The sequence below is a fragment of the Pan paniscus genome, chromosome 5 (genome assembly GCF_029289425.2).
Source record: "Pan paniscus chromosome 5, NHGRI_mPanPan1-v2.0_pri, whole genome shotgun sequence".
Taxonomy (NCBI): domain Eukaryota; kingdom Metazoa; phylum Chordata; class Mammalia; order Primates; family Hominidae; genus Pan; species Pan paniscus.
The window spans coordinates 30,767,953-30,793,390 of record NC_073254.2 but is presented as its reverse complement, the minus strand read 5'-3'; the positions used below and the strand labels follow the sequence as shown (position 1 = coordinate 30,793,390).

Sequence of the window (25,438 nt, the reverse complement as noted above, 5' to 3'; positions counted from 1 at the left end):
GGTGCCACGACACCCAGTTAATTTTTGTATTTTTTTGTAGAGATGGGGGTCTCGCTATGTTGCTCAGGTTGGTCTCAAACTCCCAGGCTCAAGCGACCCTCCTGCCTCTGCCTCCCAAAGAGTTGGGATTACAGGTGTGAGCCACTGTGCTCGTGACAGGGATATTTCTAATCCAAACCCAGATAGTGCTTCTGCTATAGGATTGTTGGTGAAGATTTCAATTGTTTTGAAATTAAGAATCCCCAGATAAGACTGAAGAGAAGGATTTCTTAAAACAAAAACAAATCTAAAAATAGGAAAATGGCACTTGGGGGTGGGAGGGGCGGGCAGTAAGAAATCCTTATGACTGGGAAGCAAAAAAAAAAAAAAAAAAAAATACTGGCTTCCCACTAGCATGTATGGAATATACTGGACCATGACCCCTCTCTCTCCTCGCTTTCTCTCTCTGTCTTTTCTCTCCATCTCTGTTTTGTAATTTATTCCTTGAGTAGAGCTAAGGAGAGACTGGTTAGTTACAGAATGAGGAGGCTGAGTGAGCTGGTGAGAAAGCACATTATGCTCAAAAGACCTGGTTAGGGAATAGAAAACCCGCAGTAGAATTACTTCCTCGAGGATTCCACCATCTGCTAATGCTGCTGAATGTCTGGAGCCAGTTTCAAGCCCCAGCTGGGTCTAACTCCAAATAAGAGACTCTGAACACCCAGGGTGGGAACTATATTGGATTGAGCCGTGATTGAAGCCAGAGAGATGCCCAAGTTATCTGTGTCTGCTCTCTTTTTCTCTCAATTAGCTCTCATCTTTTAAAGACAGCATTAAAATTAACCAGCATAGTGGAAAAAAAAAGGTCAGCTGTATGAATATAGAACTTAAAAATAGAAACCATAACTAGGCGGTAGAGTTGGCTAACCCAGTGGAGTCCTAGCTGTTCAGACACACCCAAGCACCACAGATTTTCTCTGTCTCACATACTAGGGCTCAAGCCTGAGCACTAGATGGTATTTGTGTGGATGTGATGATCATTTGGCTGCAAAATCTTCCTTCTAATTGAGCACTGGGTCTGATCTGGATGGCTGGGTACCTATCTCTGTGCATTGCATTCTCAACACTGCGTGCACTGCTGCAGAAACCCTATGCTGGGTCTCCAGAGAAGGACAGCCTTCATCACCTGCCACACCCTTCTCTCTGCCTCTCAACGTTCATTTGTAGAAGCACTGAGGGAAGAACAATTAGTGACTGCCTAAGAAAACCGTCGTTTTGCTTTCACACATTATTCAAGCTAATGGTTCACATAAGTAACGCTTCATCAAGCACAAGTATGTCAGAATATGTCAAATGAGCCGAAATCTCTCATTTGAAATATTAGGCTTGTGAAATTCAGGAGTAGTTTAATTTGATCCTGGCCTACCATCAAACCAGAACATCTCATTTCTGAAACTGGCTGTTTGAAGAGAAAAAGAAGGAATGAAGCAGGAATAGGCAGCACTCATGTTAAAAACTCTGGGAGATCTGAAACGGCATTGTTTTAATTAGCAGGCAGTTAAAAAAATTCTAGTTATGAGAGTTACTGTTCATTGCAGAATACTTGGAAAAGACAGAAAAGTATAAGGCAAAAAATGAAGTACCTATAATTTTATCAGACATTTCTATTTAGTATTGATGTTTCACTGTTGTATTTTGCATATGATGGGCTCTAAATATTGATCATGTTATAATCAAATACTGCATGTTAATTTCCAGAAATATATTAAGAGAGCAAGAGAGACTTAGATGCAGAGTTCCAAATCTACACCTGGTATTATGACTATTAGGAAAGTTATAACCAGAAAGAACAACAACCACACAAAAATAATTCCAACTGTTACTGTTTCTCAGTTCTCTTCTTTTCTTCTCTGGACTACTAACCTTTCTTACGTTTGTCTTCTTTCTCACTACTAAGATGCCCCGAAAGGTCACATTTTGTGATATACTTACTTGTTTAGCATATGTCACTTCATTGAGAGATGCTCAGAGCTGGGAGAAAATTTCCAACTTGGTACATTTTGTTTAACAACAATGTTTTTGATGCCTATCTTTTACTTATGGAAATGATCACTAGGCATGTGTTTTCAAGTTACTTATCAAGGGTAGTGATACATAGGTGCTGATCCATGCATAGCAGAGTTCACCAACATTCTAGTTTTGAATGAGGTTGGGGACTCACTGATGCTAGGGATGCAGTTGGAAGCCACAGAATAGAGAATAGACAACCAACCTGCCTGAGGCTCCAACTCAAGCCTGAACCTCAGTTGATGAGTTAACAGGTTTTTCCAAGGTTAACATTAATAGATATGCATTTGAACTTGCCCACGATATAGAAAATGCATCGAGATGTGAAACGTGTGAGAGTACACAAAAATTTCTGTCTTCCTGAATGAAATTAAAAACCAGATCTTCCAAGGTGGGAGATAAGAGGTAAACATTCCATGTAGTTTGGGCAGCTGGACATTTCACCTTTCTCTAGAATTACTCTCTTGGAATTACTATTTAATACTATTGCCTCTGCACTGGCCTTGTGGGGTGGGTGGGGAGGGTAGTTTCTACTTTCTTTAAAACTCAGACCCAAGTGAGATACCTGAGGTCTTTTCCACCTTACTCTGTCAAGAGCTAAGACTAAGGAATTACCATGGGCAACTACACAAAAACTAGGTAGGTCAATGAGAGATTTGGTTTGTTCTCTGGGCTTCAAGGTACCTATCTGGCTCAACTCCTAGTGGGCACCGGCTTTACACCAACCACTGAGGAGCACGTGCTTGGACTCCTGTTCTCCAGCAAATCTGAACCCAAGAAAGAGCAGAATCTCTTGCTTTTGGCAACCTGAGAAATATCCACAGCCTGTACCTAATCTTTGCTCTGTTCCTGAGCTCTGAGAACAGAAATGTCTGTTTTAGAGGGAAGCATAGTACTGAGGTCCGGACATCAGTGTAGGTAGGGAGGAACCAGTCTGCTTCTCCTTACCCTGGAACGCCTGTGGCTTCTCATGCAATCTTGTCCATGAATTCTGAACCAGGTGAGAGAAGAGGGGAGGAGTGGAGAAACAGAGGAAAACATTTGATAGAGGGTGCTAGATATGAATAGCCATTGAGAGATTGCCAGGAAGATAGGAGACCTTCATTTTCAAATCATTTTTAAATAATCACAATTTCAGAGAACACAGCAAGGACACAACATTGAATAACTGAAGGAGGGTAAGGTTTGCATACCAAGTGCTATAAACTATGCCAATGTCAGTAGCAGTAAAAAAGCTGGGCAGAGACAATGTAACTGAACTTTAATGAGAAGATGCCTCATCCTAAAACACTCATAGTTTTTATCTTGTTTTCTATCTTGATCAAAAGCTTGTCACTTTCACAACATACATCACTGGTTGATTTAGCATACCCTTTGTATATCTATAACATTTCTAACAGTTGTTGCTTTTTCTCTGGAAAGTTGGGGCTACCAATGGCAGATGTAAGGAAGACAAACACCAAATCTCTTGATCTTGGGGTCTAATTTATATGGAAAGACTTGTAATACAAAGTTTTAATGCACTTTTTCATAATAAATTATGTCAAATACATACTCATGAAATCAAGATTCCACCCGTGTGGATATCACTGTTCTTGTCATGATAAAGATATTTTGATTTATCATAGATGTCCAAGGAAGGTCTTAGATACAGGATTGCGATAGATTAAAAATAAGCATCACTTACATTTCTAGGCATTTGGAGAAAAACCAAATCCTCCTCGCCCTTTTTAAGCTCCACTTTAGTCAATAAGAGGTCTTTCTCAGATTGTAGTTGTTTTTAACCAGCTTCAAATATATATTTTAAAAATCTCATCTAGCTGTGAAAATGTTTTCTTGAAAAATGGCAAGCCAAAAATGGTATATATAAGCAAAGTATAAAAAGAGATAACAAGGCAAAAATACTTAGAAAAGTGATATTCAAATGTACAGTGGAAGAAAAGTGATATTCAAATGTACAGTGGAAAAATGATATGATTCCTTTAAATTGCTTGCCTATGTTACCTGCCTTTGTCATCCATTTGACATCCTGCTGTGTAAATGAATTTTCTTCGGAGACAATTCTTGCTAGCCGATGACTGATGGGATGTGCTGCTCCAGGTCATATTCATATTGTAAGGCCAGTTAGATTGTTCCTTATTATAACTGAAAAACTATATTTTGCCATTAGAATGTTAGTGTATGTCATGAAAAGTAAAACACATATTATCAATAATTGAAACTATCCTAGGTATTTACAGTGGTGCCTTGTAATATTTTGTGTGTGTGTTTTTTTTTTCTTTTTGAGCCAGGGTCTCCATCTGTCACACAGCCTGTAGTGCTGTGGTGTAATCACGGCTCACTGCAACCTTGACCTCCCAGGCTCAAGGAATACTCCCACCTCTCAGCCTCCTGAGTAGCTGGGACTACAGGCATGTGCCACCACATCCGGCTAATTTTTATAGTTTTTGTAGAGACAGGGTTTTGCCATGTTGCCCAGGCTGGTCTTGAACTCCTGAACTCACGAGCTCCACCCACCTTGGCCTCCCAAAGTGCTAGCATGACAGGAGTGAGCCACTGCACCTGGCCTATATGATGTTAATAAAACCATCTTAGACTTTTTTTTTTTTTAACAATTAAAGGCTTTTATTTATATTTTTTTATCTGAAAGAATTTTGGACTTCAGAAAATAATAGTACAAACACTTTTCATATAGTTTCATATGAGTCCTTAGATGTTAACATTTTCTCACATTACTGTACTATTATCTAATATCTGGACCGTATTCATATTATACCAATTGTTCCATTAGTGTCTTTTATAGTAAAAGAAAACCTCCTGGATTATGTGTTGCATTCAGATTGTCAGTCTCCTTATCCTCCCTTAATCTGGAACAATTCGTCAGTCTTTTCTTGTCTTTTATGACATTGGCATTTTGAAGAGTACAGATCTTGTACGATATCCCTCAATTTGCGAATAATCATTTTTAAGGTAAAAGCAAAGATAGCAGAACGTAACATGCACTGAGAAGTTGAACAAAAGATTTATTAAAAGCCAGACCTCCTCTTTAATGTCCCTCATGCACTCTTGCTGTTTTCTAGGCAAGATCTAAATTCATGGTCATATAAGAGGCTTTTAGATCTGGAATCCTATTTGAAGATCATAAGGACAAGAGGTTAGAGACTTATGCTTTGATTTGTTGTGCCACGCTTTCCCCCCATCAAATTCCAATTACACGGGTTGCAAGTCAACTTTGTTAAGAGTCGGCCATTTTGCCTTGGCCTAATCTTCACATTGCAGGTTTCTCAGAGCTATGCAAGCCTTCAGTGGATGCTGTCCCCAAAAGAAGTAAACTACAAAAGGAGCTCACTAGTCACTATTCCATCCCTCATCCACTGGGACTATTTGATTCCTCTGGCTTAAATAACCTTTCTATCTTCTTTAATAATGAGACTGTGGTCAGTTGAGGACATTGCCTGGCTGCCTCTCAGCTCTCCCGTTTGTGTTTCTGTTTGCAGCTCTCCTGCCCGACTACTGTGGCAATGAAGTGTCACATTGACTCAATGGCAGGAAAAATATGTAAGCAGCACGTAAGCGAGTCCTGTGTAGATGTTTTCAAATACTCCAGCCCTAAGGGAGTAGGCACCTACCTCAAAGCACTGTCAGCCTTTGTCCCCATGTTTTACCCAAGAGCAAGCAGGCCTCTGAGGAAACAGCAGCTGGGGGCTCAACAACCCCCTCACTCATCAAAAATCATCTAAGAAAAGAACGGATTGCAGACAGAACCTGCCCAAGGTGCTGATGGAGCTGGCAGAGACTTTAGGGTCATGTCTTATCTCCTCCTCTCCCTCATTGCTTCACTGCTGAATAAAGTTTTAACAACCAGCAGAATATTATTACAAGAATATTAAATGCACACCAAATCTATACAGAAAAATAACGCAGAAGGACATACACTCATGTTGGCCGTGATTGTTTTGGCTGGTAGGTATTTACAAAAAGAAATTTTAAAGAAAAGAACTATCTGGGCCAGGCGCGGTGGCTCATGTCTGTAATCCCAGCACTTTGGGAGGCCAAGGTGGGCGGATCACGAGGTCAGGAGTTCGAGACCAGCCTGGCCAACATGGTGAAACCCCATCTTTACTAAAAATACAAAAAACTAGCCGGGCATGGTGGCACACGCCTGTAGTCCCAGCTACTTGGGAGGCTGAGGCAGGAGAATCGCTTGAACCTGGGAGGTGGTTGCAGTGAGTCGAGATCATACCACTGTATTTCAGCCTGGGCAACAGAGCAAGACCCTGTCTCAAAAAAACAAAAACAAAAACAAAAACCAAACTATCTGACTTTACTTAATTTTAGAACTTTATTTTAATGAGTGGCCATGGCTTTTGTTATCTAAAAATAATACCTAAAAATATTCAAGTGTGGCAGTTTTTTAGAATTAGTTAAAATATTAATGAGATATTTTAAACTAACCAAGAAAATTAAACTTTGATATGAACCTCCAGTATGAATAGACCGAGACTCCATTAGTTGCACTTCAAAGGATAAATATTAATATTATTCTGCCTACTTTGTCAATTCAAGATACTAATTAACTATTCAGGTTATTTCCCCAAATGATGTTTAGCAGGTATTTTTATTTGGACAAGTAGGTTACTAGAAAGATATTAGGAAGTTCTGCCTCTCTTTAAATTCTACTAAATCCTTTCTTCTTATTTTTTTTATTTTTATTTGTATTTTTGAGGCGGAGTCTCGCTCTGTTGCCCAGGCTGGAGTGCAGTGGCGCGATCTTGGCTCACTGCAAGCTCCGCCTCCCGGGTTCATGCCATTCTCCTGCCTCAGCCTCCCGAGCAGCTGGGACTACAGGCGCCCGCCACCGAGCCCGGTTAATTTTTTTTGTATTTTTAGTAGAGACGGGGTTTCACCATGTTAGCCAGGATGGTCTCTATCTCCTGACCTCGTGATTGGCCAGCCTCGGCCTCCCAAAGTGCTGGGATTACAGGCGTGAGCCACCGCACCCGGCCGCTTCTTATTTTTTAAAACACTATATGCTCTAATTACCTGAAATCCTTTGAATCTTGCTAATTATAATAATACCATCTCAATGTCCCAGGACAAATATTAAGGCAGTACCCTCCTCAAGGTTCTTGTAAAGTAACACGTAATTTCAGATACAAAGGAAGGAAAGTGTTTAACCTGAGTAACAAGCTGTATCATGCCACAGAGATTTTCATACAGAAGGATGCGTATATACTGTATTTTAAATAAACCAAGTATATGTTTTAATATGACAATGTTTCAGATATTTTGAGAGAGAAGTGAAACAATGCTTTCTCTGAAAGCTTATGAACCAAATTAATCAGTAGTTCATTTGTTTTCAGCCTCCAAGATTTCGCATTCCATTGCAAGATCATCCTACAAGTTCTTGTTCAAAGTTCTTTATGCAACGTCCACACAGGCAAAATGCAAATGTGATTGGTGAATGTTGCCAACCTTCGGCTTCATAGGCCAGAGAAGTGCACTTGTGTGGATTTTAATGCTGACCTTGCAAGTCATATGAAGGCCAAGTCACAACCAGAGACTCAATTTTCTGAGCTGTAAAATGGAGTAATACCTGTTCTCTGATTAAGTGAGACGGGTCACATAAAAGCATCAGCAAAATATTGGGAGAAATACTTAAATTTCTGTTTCTTAAAGTTCAGAAGATCAACATACCTAACATAATGAAAGTAAAATAATGTCAAGTGTGAAAATAATGCGCTGTGCAGTGCAATGATAGAATCAACACATGTTCTAAGACAGGGATCCTCAACACCAACCCCCCACTGCACAGCAGTAGATGAGCAGCAGGCTAGCAAGTGCGAAGCTTCATCTGTATTTACGGCCTCTCCTCATCGCTGGCATTACTGCTTGAGCTCTGCCTCCTGTGAGATCAGCAGTGGCATTAGATTCTTATAGGAGCATGAACCCTATTGTAAACTGTGCATTCGAGGGATCTAGGTTGTGTGCTCTTTATGAGAATCTAATGCCTAATGACCTGTCACTGTCTCTCATCACCCCCAGATGGGACTGTCTAGTTGCAGGAAAAAAGCTTAGGGCTCCTACTGATTCTACATTATGGCAAGTTGTATAATTACTTCATTATATATTACAATGTAATAAGAATAGACATAAAATACACAAAAAATGTAATGCACTTGAATCATCCCTAAACCATCCTTACCCCCACCCTGCAGCCAGAGAAAAACTGTCTTCCATGAAACTGGTCTCTGGCGCCAAAAAGGCTGGGGACCACTGTTCTAAGAGTCATACGGAAAATGGGGTGCTTTCTGCCCACTCCATGTGACTGCTGTGGAAATGTCATTGGCTATTAAAGGAAGCTTTGCCACCTCCTTTGCTGGCCTGGGCAAAGGAAAAGAGAAAAGATTACAGACATTGCACTAGGCATAGAAATCATTAAAAATGAAAATTTAAAGCAAATACAAACAGTCCTACTGTTCTTTTCTGTGTTGCTGGATTTGATCTAATACTACATAAGACACATTTGCATCTACGTTCATGAATGATATTTGTGTAGAGTTCTCTTCTTGTAATGGCTTTGTCTGGTTTTGGTATCGGGATCCTAGTGATGGCCTCACCGAATGAGCTGGGAAGTGTTCTCACTTACATTTTCTGGAAGAATTTGTATCGCATTGGCGTTGATTGTTCCCTAAGTGTTTGGTAGATGTCACCAGTGAAAACCGAATTTCTTTCCTGACTGATGCCAAATTCCCAAGTTTTCCCACCGTTTCCTGACAGCCAGGCCTGCTCAGAGAGAGAGGTGACCACAGAGCCCCAATTTTCTATTCCAGAATGGGGTGACTCCAGAGCAGAGCAGGTCTCTAGATGCTTCTCCCCTTCCTGATGCTGAGCAGTTCAACTGCAATTCCTCCATCTTACTTCCCCCCTTCCCTCCCTTGAACTCTAAATTGGAGTTTGGAGAGAACTAAATATTGAATTAATAATATTTTAGATATTAAAATGATTTCAGTTAAATTGAAGAAAACTTAAGACTTTGTAACAAAGCTGTCATGTAGTTTTCCAGAAAATTAGCCATGCTCCTTGGTCCTGTAGTTAAAGGAATGAGTCCTGCCTCTGCCATTTTATGATTTTGTGTAAGTTACTCCCCTGGCTTAACCTTGGTTTCCTAATCTTTGAGGAATTTGCTTGCTTGTTTGATTTTGGTGAGGATTAAATGAAATTATGCAGAGTCCTTGACACCCAGAAAGCCTACAATAAATACTGGCTATTATTACAACTCGTTAGGCCTCAGTTTCCTCAAAAAGGGGAGACTAATTTAAAAACATGAAAAGAGGCCGGGCACAGTGGCTCATGCCTGTAATCCCAGCACTTTGGGAGGCCGAGGCCGGCGGATCACCTGAGGTCAAGAGTTTGACACCAGCCTGGCCAACATGGAAAAACCCCGTCTCTACTAAAAATACAAAAAATTTAGCCAGGCATGGTGCCGGGGACCTGTAATCTCAGCTACTCGGGAGGCTGAGGCAGGAGAATCGCTTGAACCCAGGAGGAGGAGGTTGCGGTGAGCCGAGATCACGCTACTGCATGGGGTGACAGAGCCCAGCCAGGAGGCTGTTAGGTTATGTTATATACAAAATCATTTTCACAATTTCTTTCTGCTACCTAAGAAAGAATTTGCCCCTAGTATATTCATCTTTAGTGAAGCATACTTGATGATTGGTCAAAGTCATTTGTGGCTAGTGTATGTATTCTGAAACTTCATTATCAAAACTGGAATTACTCTATTTCATTTGGAGTTTAATTCTATTGGTTTCAAATTTATATTTTTCCCTTTATTTTTTGTTGAATATATGAGAAAATACTTAACCTGGGCCATGTTTTCATCATCGTTGTTGGACCTGATTTATTTTTGTAGTGAATTGGGTACAACTGTCCTAAATAACCCTCTATCTTGGTCTCTCACAGGGTAAGCCTGTCTCACAAGGTAGCCACATATTTAGCAGAGTCCTGGCTACTAATATAATCCAAGTAGGTAATATAGTAGCTGAACAGCAGAAGAAAATTTCTAGATTATGAATGGAACATGTAACTCAATGTAGATAGCTGTAGATGATCAAGTATAGACTACAGGTCTAAATAGGAGGTTATTTCTACATGATATTTCATTTTACTGTCTAACCACTAAAAAGTCACTAAACATACTTTGGCAATTTCATTATTGGTGGGCTTAGTTAGACTTTTACCTTAAAAACAACAACAAAAGTATTCTCAGGTATTAGCAAAATTGGCTTATGGTAAATGATTTGAGCTAAAAATATTGGCTTTTTTTTTTTTCTCTTGAGACAGAATCTCGCTCTGTCACTCAGGCTGGAATACAGTGGTGTGATCTCGGCTCACTGCAACCTCCACCTCCTGGATTCAAGCAATCCTCCTGCCTCAGCCTCCCAAGTAGCTGGGATTACAGGCGCCTGCCACCATGCCTGGCTAATTTTTGTATTTTTAGTAGAGACGGGGTTTCACCATATTGGTCAGGCTGGTCTCGAACTCCTGACCTCAGGTGATCTACCCACCTTGGCCTCCCAAAGTGCTGTGATTACAGGCATGAGCCACTGCAGCCGACCCCCAAAAATACTGATCTTAAGATTAAGCACAGAGTTTTAAAATTATGTACTTCTAAGTATGCCAGTCCTGGAATTTTCTTCTCCTATTTTATCACTTTATTTCAGTAAAAGAATGTCTTTCCTTTTTCAGTCGCTGCCTTCCTGATTGTGACTTAAATTGTACATTATATAGCTTTTCTAAATACAATTTAAAGTTATACAGATGACAGGAAGTAAAGGATTTTATCTTTGTGATTGTTATATGTGGCCCTAAATAGTGTAGCCTTTTTTCCTCAATCAGAGGTTATTTTCCAGGTCATCAGTCCAACTTCTTAATAGTTAATATTCTTCAAAACTCCATGTTTGAATGGAATCGTCACTGATTGTTATTTTATGTCTGTAGTTTCATTATCTGGTTTCCTCCACTTCCAACAAAAGCTTTCAAAAATTTTCTCCCCTCTGGTCTTGAAAGTAGAAAATGGGATGCCATCTGGGCTAATAATAAGCTGAGCGCTTCTGTTTAATAATGTATTCAGTGGGCTAACTTAGTCCTTTCTGAACTGACACATAGCAGAGAGGCACTTTAAATATTTTTGAGTGAATAAGTGTTCAACTTTCAAAGCAAGTTAGATTTTAGCAATCTTATGGATAAATTTATATTAATAGAATCTGTTAAATTTTTTATTTTAGAATAATTTGTAAATTTAGTATAGTACAGAGTTTTCATATACCCTTCACCCAGTTTCCTCTAAATTTAACATCTTATAACTGCCATACATTTATCAAAACTAAGAAACTGACATTGTATATTACTATTAAGGAAGCTATAGACATCTTTTGGGTTTCACTAGTTTCACCGCTAATGTTTTTTTTCTCTTCCAGGATTCCCTCCAAGATACTATGTTACTTGTCGGTTATCCTTAGTCGCTCCAGAACTGTGACAGTTTCTCAGACTTTCCCCCTTTTTCATGTCCTCGACAGTTTTGAAGAGTTCTGGTCAGGTATTTTTGTAGACTCTCCCTCAGTTTGAATTTGTCTGATGTTTTCTCATGAAACATTCAATAATAAGTATAAGTTTTGGGTAAGATTCCCACAGAGCCGAAGTGACATTCTCATTGAGTCGTATAAAGGGATACAAGATGGAAACATGACACTGACAACCTTAATTGCTTGGTTAAGGTAGTTTCTCCCAGGTTAATGTAATCATTTCTAAAAATAAAACTATCAATGCAGCCTCCAGATGCAGCAAAGTTAGAGATTTACAAACATGAAAGACACATAGAAAGTATTAAATTTCAATGACAACTGCACAAAACTTATTCAAATAATGACTCTAGTGATATTTCCTTCCTGCTTTTAAATGAATTGTTAAATGTATCACTTCTCTTAAAATATCTATGCAGTGACTGCATGGAAATGTATATTAAAATCATTTCTGCATTTCCTTTGCCATGTTAAAATAAAAGATATTCTAAAAAGCTACATAAAATACTAAATCATCTTTATAATAATTTTGAAAAATACATCAACATTTCTAAACTATGGCAAGTCACCTTCAGTTGTAATCATTTGGTAGGTATAACTATCTTCTACTTTTCCAATTACAATATTTAAAAATATTTTTGATATTGCACCAGAACCTATATAACATATACTCTGAAATAGCATCTATGTATAGCAGTAGAATACTGAGAATTTGGTCCAGCATACTTATTTAGTTTTCTGATTCAGCTTGTTTAAATTTTTCATCTTAGTGAATATACATCCCCAAACTTTTAAACATTTTTTTCTCTAGCACTTTATTTTTTCCCTAGTGGTGAATATCTTCAATTTTGTAGACAATCAAGTAAGATATTCAAAGGGGGTGAATGCAACCCAGATGCCCATCTACAGGTGAATGGATAAAGAAAGTGCAGTCTACAATGGAATATTATTCAGCCTTAAAAATGAAGGAAATCTCATCACATGCTACAACATGGATGAATCCTGAGGACTTTTGTTAAATGAAATAAGCCAGTCACAAAAAGAAAGATACTGTACAATTCCACTTACATGATGTATCTAGAGTACTCAAATGTACAGAAACAAAAAGTAGAATGATGGTTGCCAGGGGCTGGGGGAGGGGAATAGGGAGTTGTCGTTTAATGGGTACAGAGTTTTAGTTTTGCAAGATGAAAAAGTTCTGGAACTCTGTTTCACAACAATGTGAAATATGCTTAACCTTACTGAGCTGTACACCAAAAAATGGTTAAGATGGTAATGTTTGTTCCTACCAGAATAAAAAATAATTGCCTCTATACGTTTTAAACATTTATTTATTTTGAAATAATTCAGACATGCAGAAAGTTGCAAGAATAATACAAAGAGTTCTTTGTACAGCAGTTGTTCTCTATTCCCTTCATCCAGATTCCACAACGGTTAACATTTTACCACATTTGCTTTATTCTTCTGTGTGCATGTGATACTTTTATATAATATTTGAGAGTAGATTGAAGACATGATTCCCTCTTATTCCTAAATACTTCAGTATGTATTTCCTAAGAACAAGGACATTCTCTTAAAATAACCACAGTATAATTTATTAAAACAGGAAATGAACACTAATAAAATATTATTTTCTGATCTACAGACTTTATTCAAATTTTGTTAATTGTCCCAATAATGTCCTGTATAGTGAAAATAAGATAAAATAGACAAAGAAAAAAATCCAGTCCAGAGTCCACTCCAGGATCACACATGGCCAAATCTCTTTAGTCGCCTTTAATCTGGAATGGTTCCTCAGTCGGTCCTTGATAACCTTGATATTTTTGACAAATACAGGCCAGTTATTTTGTAGAATGTCTCTCAATTGGGTGTTCTTAATGTTTCCTCAGATTAGATTGAGGTAATACATTTTTGGCAGGAATACCACAAAAGTGATGTTGTATTCTCAGTGCATGATATCAGGAGGCAGGATGTAAATTTATTCCATTATGGGTGATGTTAACTTTGATCACTAAGTTAAGATGCTGTCTACCCAGTTTCCCTGCAGTAAGGGTATTATTCCCCTCTGCATTTCCCCTCACCCCTTGTAACTGATAAGTACTTTGCGGGGAGATACTTTGAGATTACGTAGTATAGATTATATTCCATTCCTCACCAAAACTCTCACCCAGTAGTTTTTAACATCCATTGATAATTCTTGTCCAAGTCAACCATGACGATGAGGTTTGTTGAGTGGTGACTATCACTTCCTTTCTTCTAGATTTTTTGCTGGTGTTCTACTACAGTGAAGAGCTTTTCCTTCTCATTGATTTATTCGTTTATTTATTCATTTATTTACTTATCACAGTATAGACTCATGGATTCTTATGTTATTCAGTGAGCTATAATTTGTTACTGTCATTATTTTGACACTCAAATTGCACAAGATTTGGCCAGTGAGAACCCTTCAAGCTATTTCCTGTGTTCTTTTGACATGGCCCCATCCTTCTTTGAACACTTCTTTACTTTCTGGTTCAAGATGTTTCAGGATCATTTTTTATTTTCTCTTTTCCAACTCTGGAATCAGCCATTTCTCCAAGAACCCCTTGTTCCTTTTAGTGGAGAATAATTGTTGTTTAGTTTTGTTTTTGAGACAGGGTCTCTCACCCTGTTGCCCAGGCTGGACTGCAGCCATGTGAACTCGGCCCACTGCAGCCTCAACCTCCCAGGCTCAAGTGGTTCTACCACCTCAGCCCTCTGAGTGGCCTTGACAACAGGTGTGTGCCACCATACCCTGCTAATTGGGAATAATGTTTAGAAACTAATATTTGAGCACTAGAAGTACTCATTGCTACAGGAGTGTCATTACTTCTAGGCCCTTTCAGCAGAGAGCTAGGATGTGAGTGTGTGTGTGTGTGCACTCACACATGCAGTTTACAGGAAGGGTTCCCTGAGAACTGAATGCAGACAGACATTAGTGAGCAGAACGTTTGTTAGGGAGCGCTCTAGGGGTGAACTACTATGGAATGCAAGGGAAGGAAGCAGGATTGGCACAGGGAGAAGATAGGCTGCGATGCGGTCTCCACAAAGACCTCAGTTGACCCCATGGGAGCTCTGATGCTGGATGTTCCTTTAGAGTTCTGAGTTGGGATGAGGGATTCAGGCCTTCATACCCCTGAGTCAATCAGTCATTGAATATGAGCCTCCCCAGGAAGGGTTCATGAAGTCAGGCAAGGTGGCTCTCTTTAGCTAAGGCAATTCCAAAAAGGGCTGGCAGCGAGACCTGTTAGTCAACAATGTTTCCAGCATTTTTGGTAATAAATCCTTTAGTCATGAAAAGACTGGGCAGCAGGGATTACTCATGACACTTCCACACACATGCTTATCTCTATCAATATCTGCCTGCCATCCATCGATCCATCCACCCATCCATCCATGAACCTGTCTATCTGTCTTAGAAACAAGGAGTTTGGCCAGGCACGGTGGCTCACACCTGTAACCCAGCACTTTGGGAGGCTGACGCAGGTGGATCACCTGAGGTCGGGAGTTCGAGACCAGCCTGACCAACATGGAGAAATCCCGTCTCTACTAAAAATACAAATATTAGCTGGGCATGGTGGTGCGTGCCTGTCATCCCAGCTACTTGGGAGACTGAGGCAGGAGAATCGCTTGAAACCAGGAGGCGGAGGTTGCAGTGAGACGAGATCATGCCATTGCACTCCAGCCTGGGCAACAAGGAGTGAACCTCCGTCTCAAAATAATAATAATAATACTAATATTTACAAATAAGTATTTGTTATTTATTATATTGTATTAATCTTATTTGAATAACATTTACATATTTGTTATTAATGTATATCTATTATTGCATCATGGGAAGTCATTTTAGCTTAGAAGATTGCAAGTCCAGTATAGTGGAGGGGTTGAGAGAATACATGCTGGAACCAGACTGAGGATGTGAAACCTTCTCAGATGTGTGGCCCTGAGCAAATCATTTAACCTCTCTGTGCCTCAGTTTCCTCATCTACAAAATAGAAATATCAACTGTATGGTTTTACTAGACTGTTAAGCATCTCAAAGTTAACACATCTAAAATCCAAATTTCCATGCTGGGAGCAGTGGCTCAATGCCTGTAATCCTAGCACTTTGGAAGGCTGAGGCGGGAAGATTGCTGGAGCCCAGTAGTTTGAGACCAGCCTGGGCAACATAAGGAGACCTTGTCTCTACAAAAAACACAAAAATTAGCCAGGTGTGGTGGTGCGTGCATGTAGTCCCAGATACTTGGGAGGCTCAGGTGGGAGGATTGCTTGAGTCCAAGTGGTGTTCGAGGCTGCAATAAACCAACATTATGCCACAGCACTCCAGCAGGGTGACAGCATGAGACTCCATCTCTTAAAAAAAAAAAAGAAAATCCAAAATCCAATTTCTGTCTTCCCCTTCCCCTTCAAGACTGCTGCTTCCTCAGTTTCCCCAAAGTAAACTGCAACTTCATCAAGTGCTCAGGCTCAAAGCCCTGGAATCATTATCGACTCCCCTCTTTTTCCCCCATCACATATCTAATTCACCCATGAGTCCCAGGTTATTACAATAATCCCCTGACTGTCCTTCCTATTTCTGCTTTTGCCACCCTAGAATGTATTCTCCACCAATAGCCACAGTGATACTTTTAAAAACAAATCTTTTAATGTCACTTCTCTGCTCACAGCCCTCTAATGACTTCCTGCCTCACTCAGAATAAAAGCCAGAAAGCTGGCAATGGCCCACCTGATCCAGCCCTCTGTACTCTTGGGTCTCATATTCTATCCCTCTGGCCTGTGGCTCCCTGCCCTGCAGCCACACTGGCCTCCTTGCTGTCCCTGAACTGAACATGCTTGCAGCTCAGGGCCTGTAGCACCAGCTGTTCCCTTTGCTTAGAAAGCCTTGTTCCCAGATATTCCTACCCCTTCTCCTACTGATCTTAACTCAAAGCCTTCTATGACTCCCCTATTTAAAGTGGCAGGCCTCAAATCCAGCATTGCCTACCTCCTTTCTGGCTTTATTTTCCTCCACAGCACTTCACATCGTCAGGCACGTTACACAATTTACTTGTCTATTTCATATGGGCTGTCTCCTTCCTCTCCTCCTCCACCCTCTCACCCCCCAGGCATGTAAAATCCATGGGGCAGGGACTTTTGTTTTGCTCACTGCTATATCCTCAGCTCCTAGAAAAGTGCTCGGTGCATAGGACACCTCAATAATTAATATGTGTCCAGGGCTCCCAAGACCACCTCCAGGTTCAGGGATTTACCAGGGGGACTCACAGGACTCAACATAGAGTCATACCCATGGCTAAGATTTATTACAGCAGGAGGATGCCAGGCACAAACAGCAAAGGGAAAAGACACATGGGGCGAAGTCCAGGGAAGTCAGACACAAGCTTCTGAGGAGCCTTTCCCACCAGAATCACACAGGACACACTTAACTCCTCCACCAATAAGTTGGGACCTCAGGTCTGAAGTGTTGTTTACTAGGGAAGCTCATTAGAGGATTACGACCTATGGTTTTTATTTGGGGCTGGTCACTAGGCACCGCTGCCCGGCACATACCCAAATTCCAGACGCCCAGAAGGAAAGAGGTTGTTTGGCAGAAACCATATTGTTTGTACAGTTTAGGCACAGTGAGTCCTTCTTATCAGTTCTGGGAATGGTGGGAACCCTCCCCAAGTCCAAATTCCTGGACACCAGCCAAGGGCCAACCTCACAAGCAGGCCTTTCTAAAGATAGCAATCTCAGGCCTGCCATGTTAACTCTGCACAGCGTGTTAAAAAAATTTGTTACTTTTCAGTTGACAAAAATAAAGCATTTTAGAAAACAAGAGCAAGATAAGGTCAATTAAAGAAAATCTTTCATTTTTTTGCACATTGGAATCATGGTGATAAATTTTGATCTTACTTATGCACACACAAACACTGTGCATATTTTTAAAGTAGCTTGGCCTGGTAAGAAGATGTGGATGGAACCTCACACATTGCTTGGATTCTATACATTTTAGGATCTATTTCTGAAGGGAATGAGAAGAAGCAAAATCTAGATGGAACGAGTGTCTATCAGAGAGAGTGGAACCTGTGACTGCCTTTATTGTTTTTTATTTGAATATATATTTTTATTTAGAATGCAGGATTAACGGCATGATAATAAACTGACACTCACAAGTCTGTACTGAGAAGCACATAATCTTCAAAACATGTTGTTTTTCACGAGTAATTTACACATAGCAGTATTATTATTTAGTACTAGTGTCAAAGACGACATTTAGATTCTTCAGCTTTAGGGCATTTAGCAACATCAAAATGATTTATAGTCAGACAGAGGAAAGCAATTCTAAAGCAGTTTCTTTTTCTTCCCTGCCAGTTCCTTTGCAGTAAGATCCATCTTCTTACATGAGGAATCACTAATGGAGAGAGCGTCAACAAATTTCCAGGTCTTATTCTTGAATACGACAGAGAATGAGTAGAATGATGACTGGGAATACCATAGGAGTCACTATTAGAGATAACCCCACTAGACACAGACTCTCCCTATGGGGTTCCAAGCCAGATGTCTCTGAGGTGGTTGGAGATGGCTCTTGTAGTGGACATTGCCCTGGATGATTTTTGAGCCTTGATGACAGCAGCACCATGTTGCTGCACAGCCATGAATTCTCCCTGGGGCCAGCTGTCATGTTTCAGAGCTTCATAAACAACTTCCTTTGCTTGCAATTTCACCTTGGCTTGGTTGACATCTGGATACTGAGTGAAGGAATGGTTTCCCCAGATATGTAATATTCTTTACATTGTCAGCAGTCACACCAAGTTTAAGAGTAATTTGAACTTGAGTTTGGTTGTGATCCAAACAAGTCAAGCAACTGAAGTTCTCATTGAAGATGGATGGAGCCAACTTGGAGGCAGTCAGGCAGTTGATATTGGCTGGGTTTCCCATAACAATAACCTTAACGAACCTCTTGTCATATTTCTCCAAGGCTGCACCCTGCCATTTGATGATTTTTACATTTTCAGTAAATCTTTCCTCTCTTGGCGTGGAGCCCAAGAGAATGGCCACATCCAGGTCTTTGAAGGCAACTTCTTTGTTTGTTTGGATGACATCTGTCAGGAGGGGAAGGGCACAGTCTTGCTGTTCCATTAGGACACTGTTCAGGACAACAAGCATGGGGGTGATATCCAATGGCACAAGAATGATAGGCTAGTCTTCACCAAAGACAGATGCATTTCTAATACTGTAGAGCAGTGAATATATGATTTGACCAGCTGCCCTAGTCACAAGGACTGGGATTGGTTCAGACATAACGGGGAACTGTGTGACAATTTTAGCACTTGCCAAGTGAGCCTCAGGGAGTCAGGTTACCTCTACTGCACAACTGACTTGTGACAACCTTTAGCACAATACATTTATATTTGGTTTTGGTTTTGCTTTTTGAATACCCAGTGCTCAGAAAAGTAGCTGGCACATACAAAAAGCTGCAAAAATATTTGTACAGCAGGTAAATGATACACTATAAATGCTAAAAATGATTCCATTTCATAGACACATGAGTAAATTCAAGCTATATCAAAAACAAATGTGACTTGTGGCAGATGCTGAATATAACTTGAAGATTGGTATTAGAGCTACTGTGAGAAAACAGGTTAAAATATTTTTATTGTACCATACTTAGATATGTTGGAATGGAAAGTAAATAGTTGGCATTGCTGCTTTTGTTTGGTTAAGCTAAAACAAGAGAGGGAAAACATGCATGCACGCACGCACACACGCACACACGCACACACACCCCTGAAAAACATCTGGTGTTGTGTGGAATTGGGGAAGGAGAATCCCTAGTTCTCTGAATCGAGACTTGCTTAGAGCAGTCTTCTTCAATGCGAGACTGTCATCATGATATTGAGACTGTAGGGAAACTTCTCAGGACAGAAGCTCCCAGAAAACTTAAGCCAAAATCATTTTTCAAGCTATAAGACCAGTAAAAGAAAAGCTGGCTTACGGCTGGGCTTGGTGGCTCACACCTGTAATCCCAGTACTTTGGGAGGCCAAGGCAGGTGGATCACCTGAGGTCGGGAGTTTGAGACCAATCTGGCCAACATGGAGAAACCCCATGTCTACTAAAAAAAAAAATACAAAATTTTCCGCGCTTGGTGGTGCATGCCTGTAATCCCAGCTACTCAGGAGTCTGAGGCAGGAGAATTGCCTGAACCCGGGAGGTGGACGTTGCAGTGAGCCGAGATCGTGCCATTGCACTCCATCCAGACTGGGCAACAAGAGCAAAACTCTGTCTCAAAACAAAACAAAAAAAAAAAGGAGCTGGTTTACTGAAGTCTGAAATGAGATAGGTAGGAGAGATTTAAGAAAAGTATGTAGTCTTGAATATATCTTGTGGTTTTAGAACTGTTTCCCATTAAAGCTTTTTTTAAATAAATATTACATTTTGCCTTATATTTTTAAAGCATTATTGAGGTGGAATATGGTACTTTAACTTGTGATGATAATTAGCATGGCCTTTATATATACATATATATTTGCATATGTGCGTAAACATACACACGTACACTTTTACTCCCGTTACTGATTAAAAATGGTTACTTTCTACTAGCTTAGGTAAAATACAAAATTTATTTGTAAATTGTGGAGAGATTAAAACAACCCACTTTAGAGGGGTGACATTAAGCCATTCTCATGCAGGCAAACTCAACTCTGCTTCATACTTGTGGCCTCGTGGCTGACACAATCTTTAACAACATTTTAATGTTCAAGAGTAAAAGTAAGAAGAAGAAACAGTCTTGTGAAAGACAACAGTAATGTGATGAAACACTTAAGAGTTCTACATTTCCGCGTTAAGTCACTATCCCTCTAAAATATTACTGTGGAACTTCTCCTAGGCAAATATTGACTCAACACATAAAGGGGCCTCAAGCATGTTTCTAGATATAGGATTCGAAAATGAATGCTAAACAATTTTTCTGGGCTATAGTACAATGAGATATTCCTAGAGTTTTAGAGATGAGTCAGTTCTTAAGAGACCCAGATGTAATTTTTCACTGTGCAGACTGAGAAAGTAGGCCCAGAGATTTTAAGGCATTTGCCTAAGATCATATGACAAGTTCTGGGCCAGTGGAAGAACCCATATCTGCTACTCCTAGAATTCTCTCCAGGTTATCCTACTGCTTCCTTCAGTCTCCAGAGAAGGGATTCAGGCATTAAGCACCCACTATATATATATATATATAAAATAGATAGATAGATATTATATATATATAATTCATATAATTTATATATATATATATAAATATATAAAAATACAGCAGGCATGTCCAGCCTTTTTGCTTCCCTGGTCCACATTGGAAGAAGAATTGTCTTGGGCCACACATAAAACACAGCAACACTAACAATAGCTGATGAGCTAAAAAAAAAAATTGCAAAAAACATCCATAATGTTTTAAGAAAGTTTACGAATTTATGTTTGGCCACATTCAAAACCATCCTTAGCAGCATGTGGCCTGTGGGCCGTGGGTTGGACAAGCTTGATATTCAATAATCTAGAAGCTTCTGAATTAATACAGGTTTGATCAGGAAGTGATTTTATGCCTCTCAGGCTGAAGTGGGCGAGGCTTGGCTGTATGATGCCATTTTTAGGTTGTACTCAAGAATGAACAGCTGGGGAAAGTATACCCTCATTTGGTTTTGCCATGAAACCCAGGAATCTTGGAATGTCCATCGAAACTCTGGAAACTTTGGATATTAACTCTATGAGAATCCTAGCACTTTGGGGGTCTGTTTTTTTTTCTCAAATAATGCTGCTTTGTAACAAGCCTGCCTTCCTTTGGTTTGCAGACTACCCTGAGCCAGCTGGTGAGCCTAAAATATCACGCTGGCCCATCCAACTCGAATTTAGGGCAGCAGTTTGAATTTAGTTGCAAGTAATACATTAAAACCTGAAGAATGTTTTTGGTGTGTAGCTATATATTTTGAAAAAACTAGGGGATTGCTCGTGCTTGGGGATTCTCAATGACACGTGACTCCAAAAATAGAACATGGTGGCCATCTCTCCAGGGCCGACTGAGGTGACAACATAGTCGCCCAGCTGGAGTTGCTGCTGAGAGGTACCTGCCCAGATTTGTGGTAGTGCAGCTTGTCCCCTAGATCTGCCTGCAGGCTTTGTGGATATGCCCCCAACCTCTCGCATGCTCAGTACTCCCCCGGGAGCAGTGAAACACAGAATCTCTAGTCATTTTTTGCTAGCAATCTAATGGAAAGTGGCATTTAAGTTTACTGTGTTTCACTCGTACCTCATGATTACAAGCCCACTCTGAGCATAACCTTAGCAGCATAGCAGAAGGTAATGCCTACTCCTGGCTCTACCCCCAAAATGAGAAAATCTGTCTTTAATTAGACAGGTACAGTCTAAATGGTTCATAAATAAACCTCTGGCATCATATTGGGATCAACACCCTGTTCCTGCCCTCACTCCTCCTACCTCCACCAAATCAGAGTGGTACTTTTCCAACAAATGACTGCCATCATACAATACTTCCTTAACCCGATGTTCTTAACCTGAGGAAGCAGTAAGACAGAAATTAGCATGAAGGGTCTTGTTTCTTTAGGGAGCATGATACCTAATCAGTTTTCAGGACACAATAAGAGTGTGTTCTTACTGGGTTTTCTTACCAGGACTCAAAGAAGTCAACAAAATTCTATCATTGTTGCTGCCCCCCCCACCCCACCATCCCCCTTGCCACCCTGCATAACTAAATATTCTAATTAATTTAAGGAAATTAATGTCTACAGACGCTAGAATTAACAGTGGCCAGAATGAAGGAGAAAATCTCTTGTTAGCTCCTATTGTGTCAATCACTGTTTTTAATTTAGCAGTAATAAAACTCAGCCCCAGTTGGAGAACCGTGACCCTCACCATCTGGTATGGTAATTCACAAAACCTCTAGCTGGGACACTCCCAGCATCCAGGGGTTGAAATAGGATCGTGCTGGGATCAGATCCCTTGGCCCACGCTCCAGAGACCCAGGGCCAAAAGCAAAGGAAAACACCGAACATCAGAATGATGCCATCCCTGGGGTAGCAAGTAGTTTATCATGCGCTTTCCCAGACATCTGGCAGAGCATCTGTGGGGTGGAGGTCAGCGGAATCATGGACCATCAAGTCTGTAATTTTCCATTTACAAAACAGAAAAGAAAAATGGAAATGACCATGCAGTATGCTTCTGTGATCTGGATACTTTTACCACAAGTACTATTTGGCATTTTATGGCTGCCAAAGAAAGATAATCTGCCACCCATTCAGTGGAAAGCATTCTCTTGGTGAATAAAATAAATGGAAAGAATTCATCCTTATATATCACATGTTAGGTTGAAGTCACTGATGAATTAACATAGCTAAAACTCACCTTAGAAGGCTTCCCCCTCATTAGCTACCACTTAACTATCTATCTATATGTATTTGTTACAACAAATATATATGTTTTGGTAAACTGCTCAGTGCCTAGGTTTTATTTATTTATTTATTTAGAGATGAAGTCTTGCTCTGTCACCCAGGCTGAAGTGCAGTGGCACCATCTCGGCTCACTGCAACCTCCACCTCCTGGGTTCAAGTGATTCTCCTGCCTCAGCCTCCTGTGTAGCTGAGATTACAGGCACACACCACCCCGCCCTGCTAATTTTTGTATTTTTAGTAGAGACGGGGTTTCTCCATGTTGGCCAGGCTGGTCTCGAACCCCTGACCTCAAGTGATCCACCTGACTTGGCCTCCCAAAGTGCTGAGATTATAGGCGTGAGCCACCATGCATGGTTGTGCCTAGATTTTAAATGTTTATTTAAAGATCTTTATACTTTCTCTACATGCTAAATTTTAGTCAATTCCACCTTAGGATAAAGCTGTAAATTTCAGATATATCAGACCAAACAAGGAAACAACTCAGTTTAAAGACAACAGTTCCAGTCTTTTACTTTCAAATAATACTTTTTAAAGGGGAAATATTTTGTGCTTCTAGATGTTTTATTATTTGTTCTTATAAAAATCATAGTTTCATTTTCTTATAAGTTTTATCATACAAAAACAATAACAGCAACAATAGACTAGCTTCCCATATAACTAAAATAACATGGATTTCGTATTCTTCCTTTGGGCATTTCATATTGGCATAAAAATAGAATATATCTAACAATCTAAAGTAAGTTAGAATTGCTATATTTTCCACTGATATAATTTCTTTTTGCTTGGAATCCATGTTGGTACCTGCCTTTTAAGATAATAGCCTTATTACTATTATCTTAAACATCTCTGAGTGGTAGAGAAAACTAAGTAAGACACTTCTTTGAATAAGCTAAGTATAGCAACATCCAAACTCAACTTTTAACTCTTGTTGTTGTAGTTAACAAGTCTCAACAAAACCTTTGGCTCTCTTGTTCCCCCATGCTGTATCTACGGCAAGCAAGACCTTTAACCTACCAGACTTTACACACCTGTTGGTCTTTTGTTGGTCTTTGAGTCTGACCTTTGAAGCGAGCTTGACCTGCAGCTGTGCTGCCTGGCAGCTTAAATCCTCTGCAGGCTGACTTCATTCTTGTGGTTTACATCAGATGTTGTCTAACTGGGTTCAACGATTAGAGAAAGTGCATTATTTATGTCTTCATTTGGTCCGAATGTTTTTGTGTGAATGTGGCCCCTCTTGAGGGCTCTGAACAATTTAAAAGAGCCCAGTAAGATACGAATGGGAAATATAAGTGCATTGCTGTTTCCAGAAAAACCTGTGCTTTATCACCTTTTATTCTCACCTCATAATTACAAAGAAAGGCTGAATGAACCCGTAATAGTTCAACAAGTCACTAATGCAGACACCATGGCCTACTCCCCTTTGATTATCTGTAAGAAAACATCATGTTAACAACAATGAAAATGGGTATCTAAGATGAATTTGGGAATGTGAGCCCCTTATTTTCATATCTTTTAAGATAACTTGTCAGGGAGGATAATTGCCACAGGCTTTGGGGTCATTGCTGATTCGGACAAAATTTAAACAGCTGCTGCAAGCACCTGTTCTTTATCCCAGGCCCTCACAATTGCTCGCAATGTGCTCACAATTCAGAATCAAAAAACCTTATTAAAGCAATTTGATTACTTTTAAATGATGTTTTATTCATGCATGCAAATAATTTTATGTTTCATGTCATGTATGTCTTTCTTTCCACATAGGCGAGTCTAACGACCAAAAAGAAAATATAGGAATTGAATTGTGGCAATGTGTACTAACCTTGGAGTGTTGATGACCACCACCAACTCTTACCCATTCTGATCTCAAGCCAGATTATTAATGCGGATAGTTAAACAGGTTTCAAGAAAGATCACGTATTATTGAGTCCTAGAACTTCTTGCTAGCTGCATGAGGCAGTGTTGGAAGTAGAAAGTATATTTCTTGGAGAAAAATTTCTACATCCCTGCCACTATCCCTCAATGCAGGAGGTGAGACAGAGCACAAAGGGAAGAAGATATGGAGACAGCCGTGGACAACACTAGGTTCCTCTCCGAAACTTGTCAAGGGAAAAAGAGGGAAATGAGCTTTCATCCAAGATCCTTCCAGGCACTGCTCTGATTTCAACAGGGAAGTGGCCCAAGTGATGCTTAGTGCAGGTTAACTGACCTTAGATTCTCTCTGGGAAATGCTTTCTTGTCCCTGCTACACCTTTGCCAAGGCAATGGGTGAAAGGGATTCCAGGGCACTGTGGAAGTCAAACACCACAAAGAGAAAGAATGGCTGCTTCTTTGCTGTCCTTTGTGTTATGGTTTGAATGATGG

General features: G+C 40.1%; 1 pseudogene; it reads right to left on the bottom strand.

Annotated features, from left to right (window-relative positions):
- Positions 1–17,886: 17,886 nt before the first annotated feature.
- Positions 17,887–18,928, bottom strand: LOC100981341 (malate dehydrogenase, cytoplasmic-like; annotated as a pseudogene).
- Positions 18,929–25,438: the final 6,510 nt, after the last annotated feature.